The following is a 13,869-nucleotide window of genomic DNA, read 5'->3' as shown; positions in this document are numbered from 1 at the left end:
CATTGATTTTTGACATTTTGAAATGTGACACCTAAATAGTGTTTCCAAGCAGAAAATGCCTAAAAGGATAACGTTTGGTTAACATACAACGTAATGTTTACTGTCATGAGACATTTCTTCTTTACCCTGACTGAGAAGAAAATTCTTGAGCTTCCCTGACCGGGAATCGAACCCGGGCCGCGGCGGTGAGAGCGCCGAATCCTAACCACTAGACCACCAGGGAAGGTGGCGGTTCTCTCCCAAAATTCGTATGTGAAGAGAGAACCCTACACATGCACAGTTCTGGGTTGTTTTTTTTTCCCCAGTGAACTAGAACAATTTTTCCTTCTCACTAATTTCAAATCCCACAACAACCGATAAAATCTGGACTGCGCAAAATTGTGGCACCACCGAAGACTTAATTTAGAAGGCATATAGCTCAACAGTTAGGCTTCCTGCACTTTGATGCGTGGATTGAACCGGGAATAAATTGTAGCATTTAACTATCTCTACAGCAGTTCTTATGACAATACTTTGAAATTGTCTCCTCGCAAAACAGCCGTTCCAAAACAGAACCCGTTTTTAAATTTATCTTAGGCTACCTCAGAATGTTTGTCATGGTGCTTCTTAAACATATTTCTGTTAGCAAAGACGTAGTGATTAAAGTTATTATATTTTATTTTGAAGTTTTTGTGGGCGGAGCCGAAATAGCTCAGTTGGGAGAGCGTTAGACTGAAGATCTAAAGGTCCCTGGTTCGATCCCGGGTTTCGGCAAGGCCGTCCATTATTTTTCTTTAAGCATTATAATTGAATATTGACCTTTCTACAAATATAGTAATACTCCCTTGAACCAAAATAAAGGGCAAATTCTTCTTAAAATGATTCAATAGGAGAAGCTAAGGCGTAGGCTTCTACACCTTACTAGATAGGAAGAAACGTGACACATGTGCTGAAGGAAATGTATTGGTCCATCTTTATGTTTATTGTCTTTTCATTTTTCTTTTTTTTTTTTTTTTTTTTGTCTTTTCTTGATTTGAGCTCTGATTCACTTATTCTACATTCTTTTTGCACCAATTCTACGTCTTCTTTATTTCCATGGAGTTATCTCAACATCTATAAGCCAATTTCAGATGCTCCAAAGAACTTGACAAACATTTTCTCCCCTTTTAAGTTTATTCTGACAGCTTCTAACACAAAGGCACCGATAGTCCAAAGAGATATGGAAGAGAGAAGTTTAACATGAGGGATATTAATTACATTTGATCTCTCTTGACCTTACCTGTCTCACTTCAAACTACAGAATGGCTAAATCTTTGTCTTTAGACAAAAACGAAACACAGGCTCTCCGGTATTGCCTCATGTATCCTCTCCACACGCTTTCCTTCCATCCACCCTCCAAACTTATTCCAAGAACAATGTTTGAATCCACTTCTTGCCTTATCAATTGCATTAGCTAAGGTCTGTCTCTCATTCCCAGGAGATCATTACCACCAACTTCCTACTTTCAAATGTATGGGCTTTTTGTTTGTTTGCTCATTTTCCTTACACTTAATTTGCACAGAAGGCAAACCTATTGACAACCATTCCTTCATGAAGCAATTTAGACCTTGAGATTAATCTCTTCTCTCTCATTTATCTACATATTTTCTTGGACTCCATTTCAGTTACCCCATTCCTTTCTAGGACTTTTTAGAAATGATTGCTTCTCAGGGTCCTCACTTTCATTTTTTAAATTTAATTTTCATTTAAATTTAAAATTTTTAAGATAACTATAAATTTGCATGCTGTTATGAGAAATAATACAGAGACATAACATGTTCCTTCCACCTAGTTGCTCCCCATGGTAACACCTTGCAAAACTATAGAACAATATCACAATCAGGATATTGATATTGATAAAGGCAAGATACAGAACATTTGCATCTTGATATTGATAAAGTCAAGGTATAGAACAGTAGCATCATCATAAAAATCCCTCCTGTTGCTCTTTTACAGCCGCATTCATTTCTCTCCTGCCTCATGAGGCCTACATCTTTGACAACCACTAATCTTTTTTTTATTTTGATAATTTTGCCATTTAAGAATGTTATGTAAATACACTCATATCATATTTGTTAATTTTCCATTGCTATAATGAAACACCAGAGGCTAAGATCCCTTATCATAAAATAAGTTTATTTAGCTCACAGTTCTGCAATCTAAAAATCCTAGATTGGCCATCCCCATCTTGTTCTACCTCTGGTGAGGGTCTCCTTGGCTAGATCACATCATGACAGATGGCATCATAAAGAGAACATGATGAGGGAAATCTTACTTGAGGAGACAGGAAGCCAGAGACCTCGAAAGACCAGGGGCCAATCTGATTCTTCTATAAAATATCACTGGATAACCCAGGTCCCATGAGAAGTAACAATCTCTTGTCAGGGCAGGCCTCCAATGACCTATTACTTTGCTTAGGCTCCACTTTTTTTTGTTTGTGTGTGCAATTTTTTAATTAGAGCTTTATAGTTATACATACTAGTTGAGTTCATACTGACAAACTCAAATATGGAAATCAATTTCAGTTCATGATTAGGCTCCACTCTTAGAGGTTCCACCACCTCCCAACATTATCACACTAGAGACCAATCTTCCAACATATGAACTTTTGAGTGACAAAATACTCCCAAACTAGAGCATATACATATAACCTATTGAGATTGTTGTTGTTGTTGTTTCATTCACCCTTATTCTCCAGAGATTCATGCAGGTTATTGAGTCATTAATGTTTCATTCCTTTTTATTGTTTAGTAGCATTTTACAGTATGAATTTAAAGTTTCACTGAAGGACATTTGGGTTGTTTTCAGTTTTTTACTATCATGAATAATGCTTCCATAAACATTTGTGTACAGGCTTTGTGTAAACATAAATTTTCATTTCTCCAGAATAAACGCCCAGAAACGCAGTTATTGGGTGGTATGGTACTTGCATGTTTAATTTTTTTAAGAAACTGCCCCCTGTTTCCTAGAGTAGATACACCATTTCACATTTCCACCAAAATGTATTCAGCCTCATCAGTATTTAGTATTGAAACTATTTTTATTTTAACCATTCTGATAGATGTAGTACATGCAAAATCTGGAGATGGAGCCTAATTAGAGTAGTACACACACGTCCTTAATCATGAAGTCACGTGGCCCTGCGTATGCAAACATCACGTTGGGAAGTTTTTATCTTTATTTTATTTTATTTTTTATCTTTTATTTATTTTATTTTTTGTAAATACACGACAGCAGTGGAATGCATTACAATTCTTATTACACATATAGAGCAAAATTTTTCATATCTCTGTATATAAAGTATGTTCATGCCAATTTATGACTTTATACATGTACTTTTTTTGCATTACAATTCTTATTACACATATATACCACAATTTTTCATATCTCTGTTGGTATATAAAGTATGTTGACACCCAATTCAAGTCTTCATATATGTACTTTGTATAATGATGTCCATCACATTCCACCATCCTTGCTAATCCCCCCCCCCTTTCCCTCCCACCCCTCTTCCCTATCTAGAATTCATCTAATACGTTAGGGATTTTTAAAAAGAAAACTTGAAACAAGAAATAAAAGAGAAGAAGAAAAAGAGACCGGGTCTCGTGGATGTCCCGGGCGGAACTGCAGGCATTGCTCGCAGGCGCGGTCCCACCGCCGCCCAACACGGGGAGTTTGACCTGCTCCGTGTCCGGCCTGGGCCGGGTCCCCCCTCCTTAGACAACCTGGTACCCCTGGGCTCCCCCGGGAGCACCATGTTGGTGCCGGGTCCGGTGCGGACGCCCGCTCCACACAGCGCCGCAGCCCCGAACCCCCGGGCACCCACGATCCACCGACCTCAGCCTCCCGGGAAACTGGGATTACAGGCGCGCGCCACCGCGCCCGGCGGGGGAATGAGGCGGCACAAAGATCCTGGCGACTGCGGCTGCAAGCTGGGCCCGGCTGAAGAGATGCAGAAATCACTGGCAGAAATGAGAATGAATTAATGAATATTATCCTCGGAATCTTTGCGGGAAAAAAAAGGAGGAGAAAAGGCGGTAAATTTAATAAGGGGGCGTGTTGAGCGTGCTTCTAAAATTCATTGTGTACAGGAAATCACCTGGAGATCTCGTTAAAATTCAGTCTGTAACGCTGTTAGTTCTATAATGGGACCCCAAAATTCTGATTTTCCTTCCAATCCCCACCCCTTCTCTCTCTCTCTCTCTTTTTTGGACTCTCAAGATACGTAAGAAAACTCTTAAAATATGTACGAAAAACAAATACAAAGAAGAATGTTAAATACAATAACAATGCAAAAGAACATAAATGCAATAATGCTACTTATGCACATGTTACCTATATTTAGTTAAAAAAAAAAAAAAAACACCTGGGGTTGTGGCTCAGGGGCAGAGCCCTTGCCTCTCACATGTGTGAGGCACTGGGTTCAATCCTCAGACCACAGAAATATAAATCAACCAAATAAAGATATTGTGTTCATATGTAACTTAAGAAAAAAAAAGAAAGAAAAAAAACAGATACATGTTTTAGAGGTACATGATTCAGTAGGATATCTTTACCCTTCCTTCCTGTTTCCTTTTTTCCAATATCATTACTGTGAACTGCTTGCAACAGTTAGACCAGGCCTTTTTTTTTTTAATGTAGTGTTAAAGCTGAAAAGGTAAAATTCATTCTGACTTGCAGTTCTGCTCTTATCAAGCCCATAAAACTCAGATTCCTTGTATGATAAAATCAAGCTAAATATCTTCTAAAAAGAAAAATGTTTAAGCATTAAATATTCAGGATTTTGTTTACCAGCAAGTTCAGGTTTTTAGACTCCTCCAAAATATACATCCACTTTGTATCTACAAGTTCACTTTTGGTAGACCAGCTGTTTAACAACCAGGTTCTCATCATATTACTCTCATGTCTAAAATGCCCTATAAGGAGGGGGGATAGTAGAGGATAGGAAAGGCAGCAGAACACAACAGACACTAGTATGGCAATATGTAAATCAATGGATGTGTAACTGATGTAATTCTGCAATCTGTATATGGGGTAAAAATGGGAGTTCATAACCCACTTGAATCAAAGTGCGAAATATGATATATCAAGAAATTTGTAATGTTTTGAACAACCAACAATAAAAAATTTTAAAAAATAAAAAATAAAATAAAATGCCCTATAATATTTAAATACTACAGAGCACATTGAATATTGAGTGTCACCATAAGTTAAACCACTCTTTCTTAGGGACTGTAGTTTTAAAACACAGATTTGAACTTGTAAAATAAAACCTGGATTCCAAATAAATATGTCTTGTTTAACCTGTCTGCCCTGTTTTTTGTTTGTTTGTTTCTTTGTTTCTTTGTTTTGTTTTTGTTATTCTGAAACAGCCTTATTTCAAAAAGGAAAAAAAAAAAACAAAAAACCTTTTTTTTCTCCAATGTGTGTTTTTGTCACAATCTATATGACATATTCTACTAAATAAAATTTATGGGAAGTGAGTATTTGGAAATAAGCTAATTCCTGCCCCAACAGACCAGACCAAACTGGAGTCACTTGGGCTAAGTAATCAAACTCAGCTTTACAAAGGTCCAGTTAAACAAGCAAGCAAACAAATGAACAAAACATTGGAAATTTGTAGCAACCAATAGAAAGATGACCAGTCTACCTAAGCTAGCATAATAAGGAATGATCTCTGCTTTAACATAAAAATTGAAATGACTAATGCACTTTTTATTCCTTGTTTCTACTTTCTTCAGCTTTCTATGCCTATGAAGTCTACCTCCTGATTAATTCTTTGGATCACCATTCTGTTTCATAGATGGGATGCCACCAATTTGTGAATTCATGAAGACAATTCAATTTTTAAACTAAATTTTTGGAAATTTTGTTCTTTGACATCAAACATGAAAGAATAAATTTAAGATTTACTATAGTCCTTTCTATTCTCATGCTCAAAGTGTTTCCATATCAGAGGAGGGCATTTCTCTTGCCACACACATTGAAAATATGATTTTACAGCAGGCCAGTAGTTTAACATCTTTGTTATGACTGGAAACAATGATAGCCATGTTGCAGACACATGTTTATAGAGACTATCTTCTTCCATTTCCATAGGGTCAAACATCTCTTTAAGTTCCTCTGCATATATTGAAAAAGCTAAAAATAAAAAAAAATTTTTAAAATTAAAAAGTGACTCTACACCTCAATAAATCTGGAAAGTCTCAATATCATAAGTTAGCATATAACAATTATTTTTAGCAATATTGTGTACAGGACATTTAGCATGTCAATCTTTTCATCTTCTTTGGTAAGAAGTTTCTTGTCTAAATGGAATTTGCAAAAATTTGCATTTGCACTGTCTGCCAAATACTCAAATAGATGAGCTTGTATTTGACCAAGATATCCATTGTATTTTCTGTTATTTCATTAAATGTTCATACAAATCTGTTAGTCTATAAACAAGTCAAAATAACACCTGGCATTTAGCCAGGGGAATGTTAGAGTTCCTAAACAAGTCTGGATGGTGCCTGGCAAAATGCCAGAGGGAGTGGTTTGAGAAGTAACAAAAGCAAGCCATTAAGTGTGGAGATTCCTGATTGGTTGACTGCTGTATCTAGTTTATGCTAATTAGATAAGCTGTGTGGAATGTATAAATACTGCTCCTGTCCTGCAATAAACGGCTTCCACTCCTGCTGCATCAATCTACACAAGTTGTTCGTCACCACCCCCCCACTCGGTTATTTTGCTGCAGCGGGACTGCAGCACAAATCAAGAAGATAATTTTCAAGGCCATGTTCTAAATAAAAGTGAGAACTAGGAGAAACATTTTGTTCTTGTTGTTGGCCTAATTTTACATCAATTGATATGTTGTAGAGAGCAAGGTCATCTGACATAATTAGCTATGCACTGCAAGGGATCAACAAATGGTTGTTAAAATTTTCTTTTCACCCATGGCTTGAAACTTCTGAATCACAAAATGAGTATAAAGAAACCATTAAAAAAAAAAAAAAAAAAGTATGTTCTTTCCTTGTATGTTGACCAATGCCATTTTCAATTGAGCATTGATTATTTTGAAAGATGAAGAAACCTTTGGTTAATTCCAAAGTTCTTGCCTGTCTGTCTCATCCTGGACTTGTGAATTTTACTCTCCCTATGCATTTTCACATCCATACTCTTTCTTGCATATTGTGCAGTATGCTCTGTTTGGGTGATCTATTCCACAAGTCTAGTTGTATGTGTCCTTCCATCTATTATTAAAATTTTAAGACAATCATTTAGACTTTTTCAAAGATGTGTTGGTCATGCTGGCATTTACATGATAATTGTTCTAATTTTCATTTTATGAAACTCTTACAGAATGTGGATCTGTCAGAAATTAAACCAGCACCATCTTGATAGAAGCTAGCACAATAGTTTATCCACAGACACAGGTATAGATGAACCCTAACTGCTCACGATTACTAGTACAAACACTAAAGTCTTACATTTAAGTCACATGACAGGGAGTAATGCAACACTGAACGGCCCATTATTGTGACCGGAAAGTTATAATTGCCAATATCAGTGACCAAGGGAAAAACAAAGGTAACAACTAACAGAGGACAGATAAGCTAAACCATACCCATTTTATATTAAAAGTCAGTGTTGCTTTCCCTGGGTCAGGGTAGGGAGAGACCAATTATCACAAGATATTTTTTGTATTTTCTCAACCTTCTACCTTTATGCTGAAAACTGAAAACATGGACTTTTCAAATTCCAGGGATAGATATCCTAGAAGGTGGGAATTTGAGTGCTAAACCAGAGCGATCTCTTGGCAAACTCAGGAAGCAAGTAAATCAAGCTTTTCACCTCTTCCTGCTCCTATTACTACCGCTCTTACCCGCTAGCAGATTCCCAAGAATCTGCATCAACAACACTGTATCCTTTAAACTATGAAGTCCCAAATGTGTAAGAACTCTTGTGGACTTCCTGAGAGACACAGGAAGTTTCAGTTAAAAAGTCAATGGAACTTGGGGTGGTGTTTTCTTAAAATTAGGACAGACTACTTTACAAATTTGACTTGTGAGGGAATAAATGAGATAGAGCGGTAACTGGTAGTCAAAGGAAATGTTTGTTGTTTAAGATAGCACACACTTGAATGTTTCCCAGTGGGAAGGATCCAGTATAGGAGAGAGGGATAATGAAGAAGGAAGCAGACAGGTTTCCTCTTCCATAGAGAAAAATATACAGTTAAATATACAGTCTTTTGAGCGGGAAATTTCTCACCTGACGTGAGAATAGGCGGCTATCAGTTTCAAGTGAGGGGGTGAAAAACAGCAGGATCAATAGCGACTTTCTTCATCTGTATAGGTTAAAAGTATGTGATGAGGGGCCGTGGGGTTGTGGCTCAGTGGTAGAGCACTTGCTAGCATAAAGGGAAAGAAAAAAAAAAAAAAAGGAAGAAGGAAAAAGGGAAAAAAAGAATATGAGGAGGGTGTACACCTGTCAGTCTCCTTAGCGCAGTAGGCAGCGCGTCAGTCTCATAATCTGAAGGTCCTGAGTTCGAATCTCAGAGGGGGCAGTTCAGTTTTACTCAGCGCAGTCCTGCTTCGTTGTATTCAAGAAATGAAAATAGAAAATTGGATAAACTATACACAATGTTCAGTGAAGAAGAATGAAATTGTTATTTGCAAAAAACTGGAGAACGTGGTGTTGAGTGGAGTGAGCCAAAGTCCCCAAGTTTCCTACTTATTTTCACAAAAGTAGAAGCTAGGGGCAAACACGAGTTTTATGGAAATAGAAGAGAAATCAGAAGAGTACAGGAAGCCAGGGAGGAGGTACTGGGGACTGAAATTGACCAAATTATGTTGTGAGCATGTACATATATATCACAATGAATCTTACTATTAAGTATAATCATAATGCACCAATAAAAATAATAAGTCTATAAAATAAAAAAGGTTGGGGATGATAGAGTGGCCCCGGATTCATTTCCAGTGAAAGAACTTTTTTTTTTTTTTTTGCATAAAGAGAAAGAAAAAAAAAAGAAAAAGAAAAAGAATGAATGAATGAAAACATTTTGTGGTAGAGACCAGACTTTAAGAAATGTAATGTATTTAAAAGGAATAAAATATCTTTATCTTTCAGTGTGCTGGCAGGATGGCAGGAGAAATTTGACACTTGATTTGAATTTTCCTTTGGGAACTAAGTTCAAAGGAAGATTCCAAATAATTCAAGAGTTTGCATATTCACCATCTTGGGGCAAAAAAAGAAAGAACGAAAGAAAAGACTTGTATCTGGCCATCTCAGTTTTCAATGCAGTATCTTTAAAGAGTGGCTCTGTAACCCTGGGGAATATCATCATGGAACAGAAAGCAAGAAAAAAAGTAGATGAATTCAGAACTTGTTAGGATAGGAGCTAGGTTTTCAGTATTTCCATCACCCTGTACTTTGTGGAGGATTGCTTGGCCAAGTACAGGTGCTCCTGGATGGAGATCATTTTCTATATGCTGAGGCACCACACTCTGTCCAGTTTCCAATTCCTCACTGCCCATTAACTCTTCAGATTAGAATTTTCTGGCTTTCTTCCCCCAATTACTTAACTGAACTACCCTCAACACAATCGATACTGGCCTTCAAATCAATAAGCCCAATATATGCATTTCAGACTTCAACCTGATTAACCTTTCTACAATACTATCCTCTCTTTGCACCCCATCCATCAGTTTTTGTTTCTCTTCACCTTTTCTCCACTGAGTCTTCTTGGTTATCTTAGTGGGCAGTTCTTCCCTACATATCTATGTCTTGATATTCCTCAAAGATCTGCCCCATATTGTTGCACTTCACTATATTTGTACACACATATCTATTTCCTTGCAGGCCTGTGCCCTCCCTCATATAAAAGTTTTGTCTTGTACATTTTTATTTTCTAAAGACCTTAAAATGTTGCTTTGTAAGAAAGATATGTCTAAAGACTAGCCAAAGACAAAAAATCATAAAACTGGGGAGAAAGGCATGGAGGCATCTCTAGCTATAATGCTTTCATGCAAGCATATTGGAAAGTCACCCAAGACTGCCTGAGTAGTTATAATGAGCAAATAAAGAACAATTCTGGGGCAGGGAGACAGGGAGAAAGAAATAAAGTTGCTGCTATAGTTGAGTATGCATCTACTTCTATAAATCCAGACCATTGGACTGGATTTATGTGATCAAAGAAATAAAGTCTCAACTTTCTTCTTTTTGTTTGCTTCCCTAGTTCTGGTGGGTATTCTATAGTTATCTTTTTTTTTTTTTGGGGGGGGGGGGGGGGGGGTTTACTAGGGATTGAACTCAGTGGTACTCAATCACTGAGCCACATCCCCAGCCCTATTTTGTATTTTATTTAGAAACAGGGTTTCACTGAGTTGCTTAGTGCCTCGCTTTTCCTGAGGCTGGGTTTGAATTTGGAATCCTCCTGCCTCAGCCTCCTGCGCCTGGCTCTATAATTATCTTTGATATGTAATGTATTGGTTATCATTCTCCACTCAAAGGACAAGCTGTTTTGTCCCAAGTTCCTTTGATTTCAGTTCCTTCTTGGGCAGCATGTTACCATGCAACTTACTTCACTGGGAAAAAAGAAAAAAAAAAGAGGGGACAGATAGATAAAAACTGGATATTCAATTTTCCCAGCAATTCTTATTTTTTCTTACATACATGAAATTGCCTTGCCATGACCTCCTTATATAATCTAGTCCTAGTTTTTCCATCTATACCTAATTAAATAGTGTTCTTCAAAAATGTTGGATGTAGGCTGGGGTTGTAGCTCAGTGGTACAGTGCTTGCCTAGCATGCATGAGGCACTGGGTTTGATTCTCAGCACTACGTAAAAATAAATAAATAAAATAAAGGTATTGTGTTCATCTACAACTGAAATAAAATAAAATAAAAAGAATGCCTGATGTAGTTGAAGAAGAGACAAGAATGACCCTACCAAACTTGTGCTGCTGCATCCCTCCTAAAAAGGTCCCACAAACAAGGGAGAGAAGGTACCCAAAGGGGAAACAGGGAAAGCTGATGCAGGCAAGGATGGAAATAACCTGCTGAAAATGGAGATACCAAAACAGACCAGCTACAGAAGGGTGATGCCAAACGATTGGATTTTAGAGTAGCTTTCTGATTTTGATAGCCCATCCAAGAAGGGAATTTAAAAATTGTTGTATACTGTTACCAATTATCTGCCCATATCCTGCCTGAAATTCCATAATTTTTCTGAAAAGCATTTTTCATAAAGCTGCATACAGTTTGGCTTGGGGAAAAAAAATTCCTGGCTTTCGAGACCTTACTGTGCGGCCTTATTTGGAAGTGATGTATTTACAGATGTGATTACATAAGTTAAAATTAGGTCATGGTAGACTAGTACAGCTCCTAAATATTGTCCTTACAAGAAGACCATGTGAAGACAGACACACAGAGGGAAGAAAGTCAGTAACCTGAAGACAAGCGCAGACTGACACTGTGCTGCCACAAGAAGCATCAAGGATGTTCAGTAACCAATAAAGGATTCTTCCCTAGAACCTGCAGAGGGAGCACAACCCTGCCAATACCTTCATTTTTGACTATCAGCCTCTGTTGTTATAAGCTTTCCAGTTTGTAGTAATTTGTTCAGGCAGCCCTAGAAGACTAATACACTATTCCAACCCTCACTCACTGACCTCCCATCACACTACCTCAACCTGTTCTATTTTCTTCATAGAAACTTTATAAAGTTGCCTTGTCTTTTTATTTCTTTAATACCATTTTTTTTCTATTTCTCACATACTCCCCTAGATTGTTAATTCCACTAGAGTCATCTCTGAGTCTGTTATTTCCAGCACCTAGCATGGTATCTTGTAAACAACAAGAATATCTCGCATCAGTCAATAATTATTTTCAGTCAATAATTAATTAGCATTTTAAATGTCATTGTTTTCTTTTCATATTCCTTGTATCTATCTTACTGCAATCCGTTACATTTGTATTATTTCCAGTAGTCCCCTCAGGAATCACACACAATGAAATTCATCTTGCAGACAATACCCCTCGCCTTGGGCAGCTTCTCCAAATTGTCTGGACCTTGGTGGTATATTTTTCAGGATAGGTCTCTCAATTTATTCTGATGCAGACTTTAGTAGGCATCTAATAGGAAACATCTTAAAAGTGTCATTTGAATCTTCAGCCTCTGGTTCCAGGAATTTGCATATGCTACAGATAAAGGGAGCAGTTAAGGATTTAGGAAAGGCCTCAACCTTTTCAGGCAGCTCCTCAGAGAATGCTTAATCATTGTTGGAGCCATTACCATTCAGAATTTTTTCCTCTCCTTTGCAGAATCAGAAACTATATTTTAATTCACCTTGAACATTTCAGACTTCCAAAAATGACTCACAATAACCAAATGTCAAAGATGTTACAAGTCAGAACGTGAACATATACCTATACCAGTGGTGGATCAGCCTGTTACTTCCTATGTAAAATAAACTCTGCAAATAATAGAAAGTTGTTCTGTGCAGCTATAATCAGAGTAACAGAAATAAAGTAATATTAATGACTACATCAAGCAATGATAGCCTGGCACATTCAACACTAAAAAGTGAAGCCAAATCAAAACAACTAAAAGTCGTGTTGTCCCATGTGTTTGACCCTGGTTTCAGATGGAAACATACAGTTCAGATTATATAGTGTGTCATTTTCCTAAATAAGGTTATAATACCACTGGTCAGATAAATAGTATTAGTAATACTTAATTTTTATCTTGTTACTTTATTGATTTGGATATCCAGAAAAATTCTCTTCATCTACTCATTTTCCAATCAACTCTTGAGTAGCTCACTTCTACTTCCACAAATGATTAAACACATCCTTTACAATAAGGGTGTAGTAACTTCACTCTGGCTTTGTTTTATTTCTTTGTTACAGTAAAAAGGAATTAACAGTCAAAGAAACTCAGTTCTGGTACTCCTCAAAGTTTAGTTTCCTTCACAAGGTCTTGAGCCTTTTCTAGCAGGGGTTCCACGTATTTGCCTAGCTTTCTTCGGACAACACTGTAGATAATTGGTTAATTAGCCCTAAAGTTTTTGTTTTCTGTCATTTTCACCACCTATGGAACATTATGGAAGTTTCAAACTGTTTTTCCAAAGATTTTATCAGAATTTGATGTTCAAAAAGGCCGATATAGGAAACGCCCGAACAGGGACTTGAACCCTGGACCCTCAGATTAAAAGTCTGATGCTCTACCAACTGAGCTATCCAGGCCCCTTAAGTGAAAGGCTTTTCTATATTTCCTAGTGTGAAACTGCGTGGAAACACTTTGGCTTTTCTTATTCTATTTGTCTTTTCTTTATTCTAAACTCTATATTTGCCTCTCTGAATATGTCTCACAACTATTTCTTCCCTAATTTGTGGAATAAAACTTCCAACATTATGTAATGTAACCCCAACTATTATTTCTAAAAGCATTACATAAGTAGAGAAGTAATCACAACAGTCTTGTCAATGTTCAAAGGTTATGCCCCATTCTCCCCATGATTTTCAGAATGCTTGCCACAAAAAAGAGAACAGGACAAATAGGTATTGAGAATTTATTTTGAGGAAGGTGTTCTGCTTTCCCCTGAGTTCACAGCAGTGAATAGGGACCATCTTTAACCCTATGGGGTTCACACGTTGACCATCAAAAGGCTTGTTTTGTTTTTCAAGAACTTTTTGTTATAGACACAAGAAGCGATGCTGAGAACCCAGGACCTCATACGTGTCAGTCAAACATTCTACCACTGAGCCACAACCCCAGCCCTGTACTAAGCTATTTCAATAGCCATTGTGATGAATGCTCTCAAGAAATATTTCAGGTTACAAGATGTTGAGAGAAACAGTATAAAT

The 13,869-nt window shown here is 37.2% G+C and overlaps 4 non-coding genes across 4 annotated transcripts; 2 read left to right on the top strand and 2 right to left on the bottom strand.

Moving 5' to 3' along the window:
- Positions 1-151: 151 nt before the first annotated feature.
- Positions 152-223, bottom strand: Trnae-cuc (transfer RNA glutamic acid (anticodon CUC)). The gene has a single exon. It is a non-coding gene; the product is annotated as a tRNA-Glu (tRNA).
- A 457-nt stretch (positions 224-680) lies between these two features.
- Positions 681-753, top strand: Trnaf-gaa (transfer RNA phenylalanine (anticodon GAA)). Its single transcript has one exon. It is a non-coding gene; the product is annotated as a tRNA-Phe (tRNA).
- Positions 754-8,490: 7,737 nt separating this feature from the next.
- Trnam-cau (transfer RNA methionine (anticodon CAU)) lies at positions 8,491-8,563 on the top strand. Its single transcript has one exon. It is a non-coding gene; the product is annotated as a tRNA-Met (tRNA).
- Positions 8,564-13,175: 4,612 nt separating this feature from the next.
- Trnak-uuu (transfer RNA lysine (anticodon UUU)) lies at positions 13,176-13,248 on the bottom strand. Its single transcript has one exon. It is a non-coding gene; the product is annotated as a tRNA-Lys (tRNA).
- Positions 13,249-13,869: the final 621 nt, after the last annotated feature.

Source organism: Marmota monax, unplaced genomic scaffold (genome assembly GCF_021218885.2).
Source record: "Marmota monax isolate L192 unplaced genomic scaffold, Marmota_monax_Labrador192_F-V1.1 WCK01_AAM20220418_F8-fsc00280, whole genome shotgun sequence".
In the NCBI taxonomy this organism is placed as follows: Eukaryota; Metazoa; Chordata; class Mammalia; order Rodentia; family Sciuridae; genus Marmota; species Marmota monax.
The sequence above is the reverse complement of the archived record's forward strand: the minus strand, read 5'-3'. Positions and strand labels throughout refer to the sequence as shown.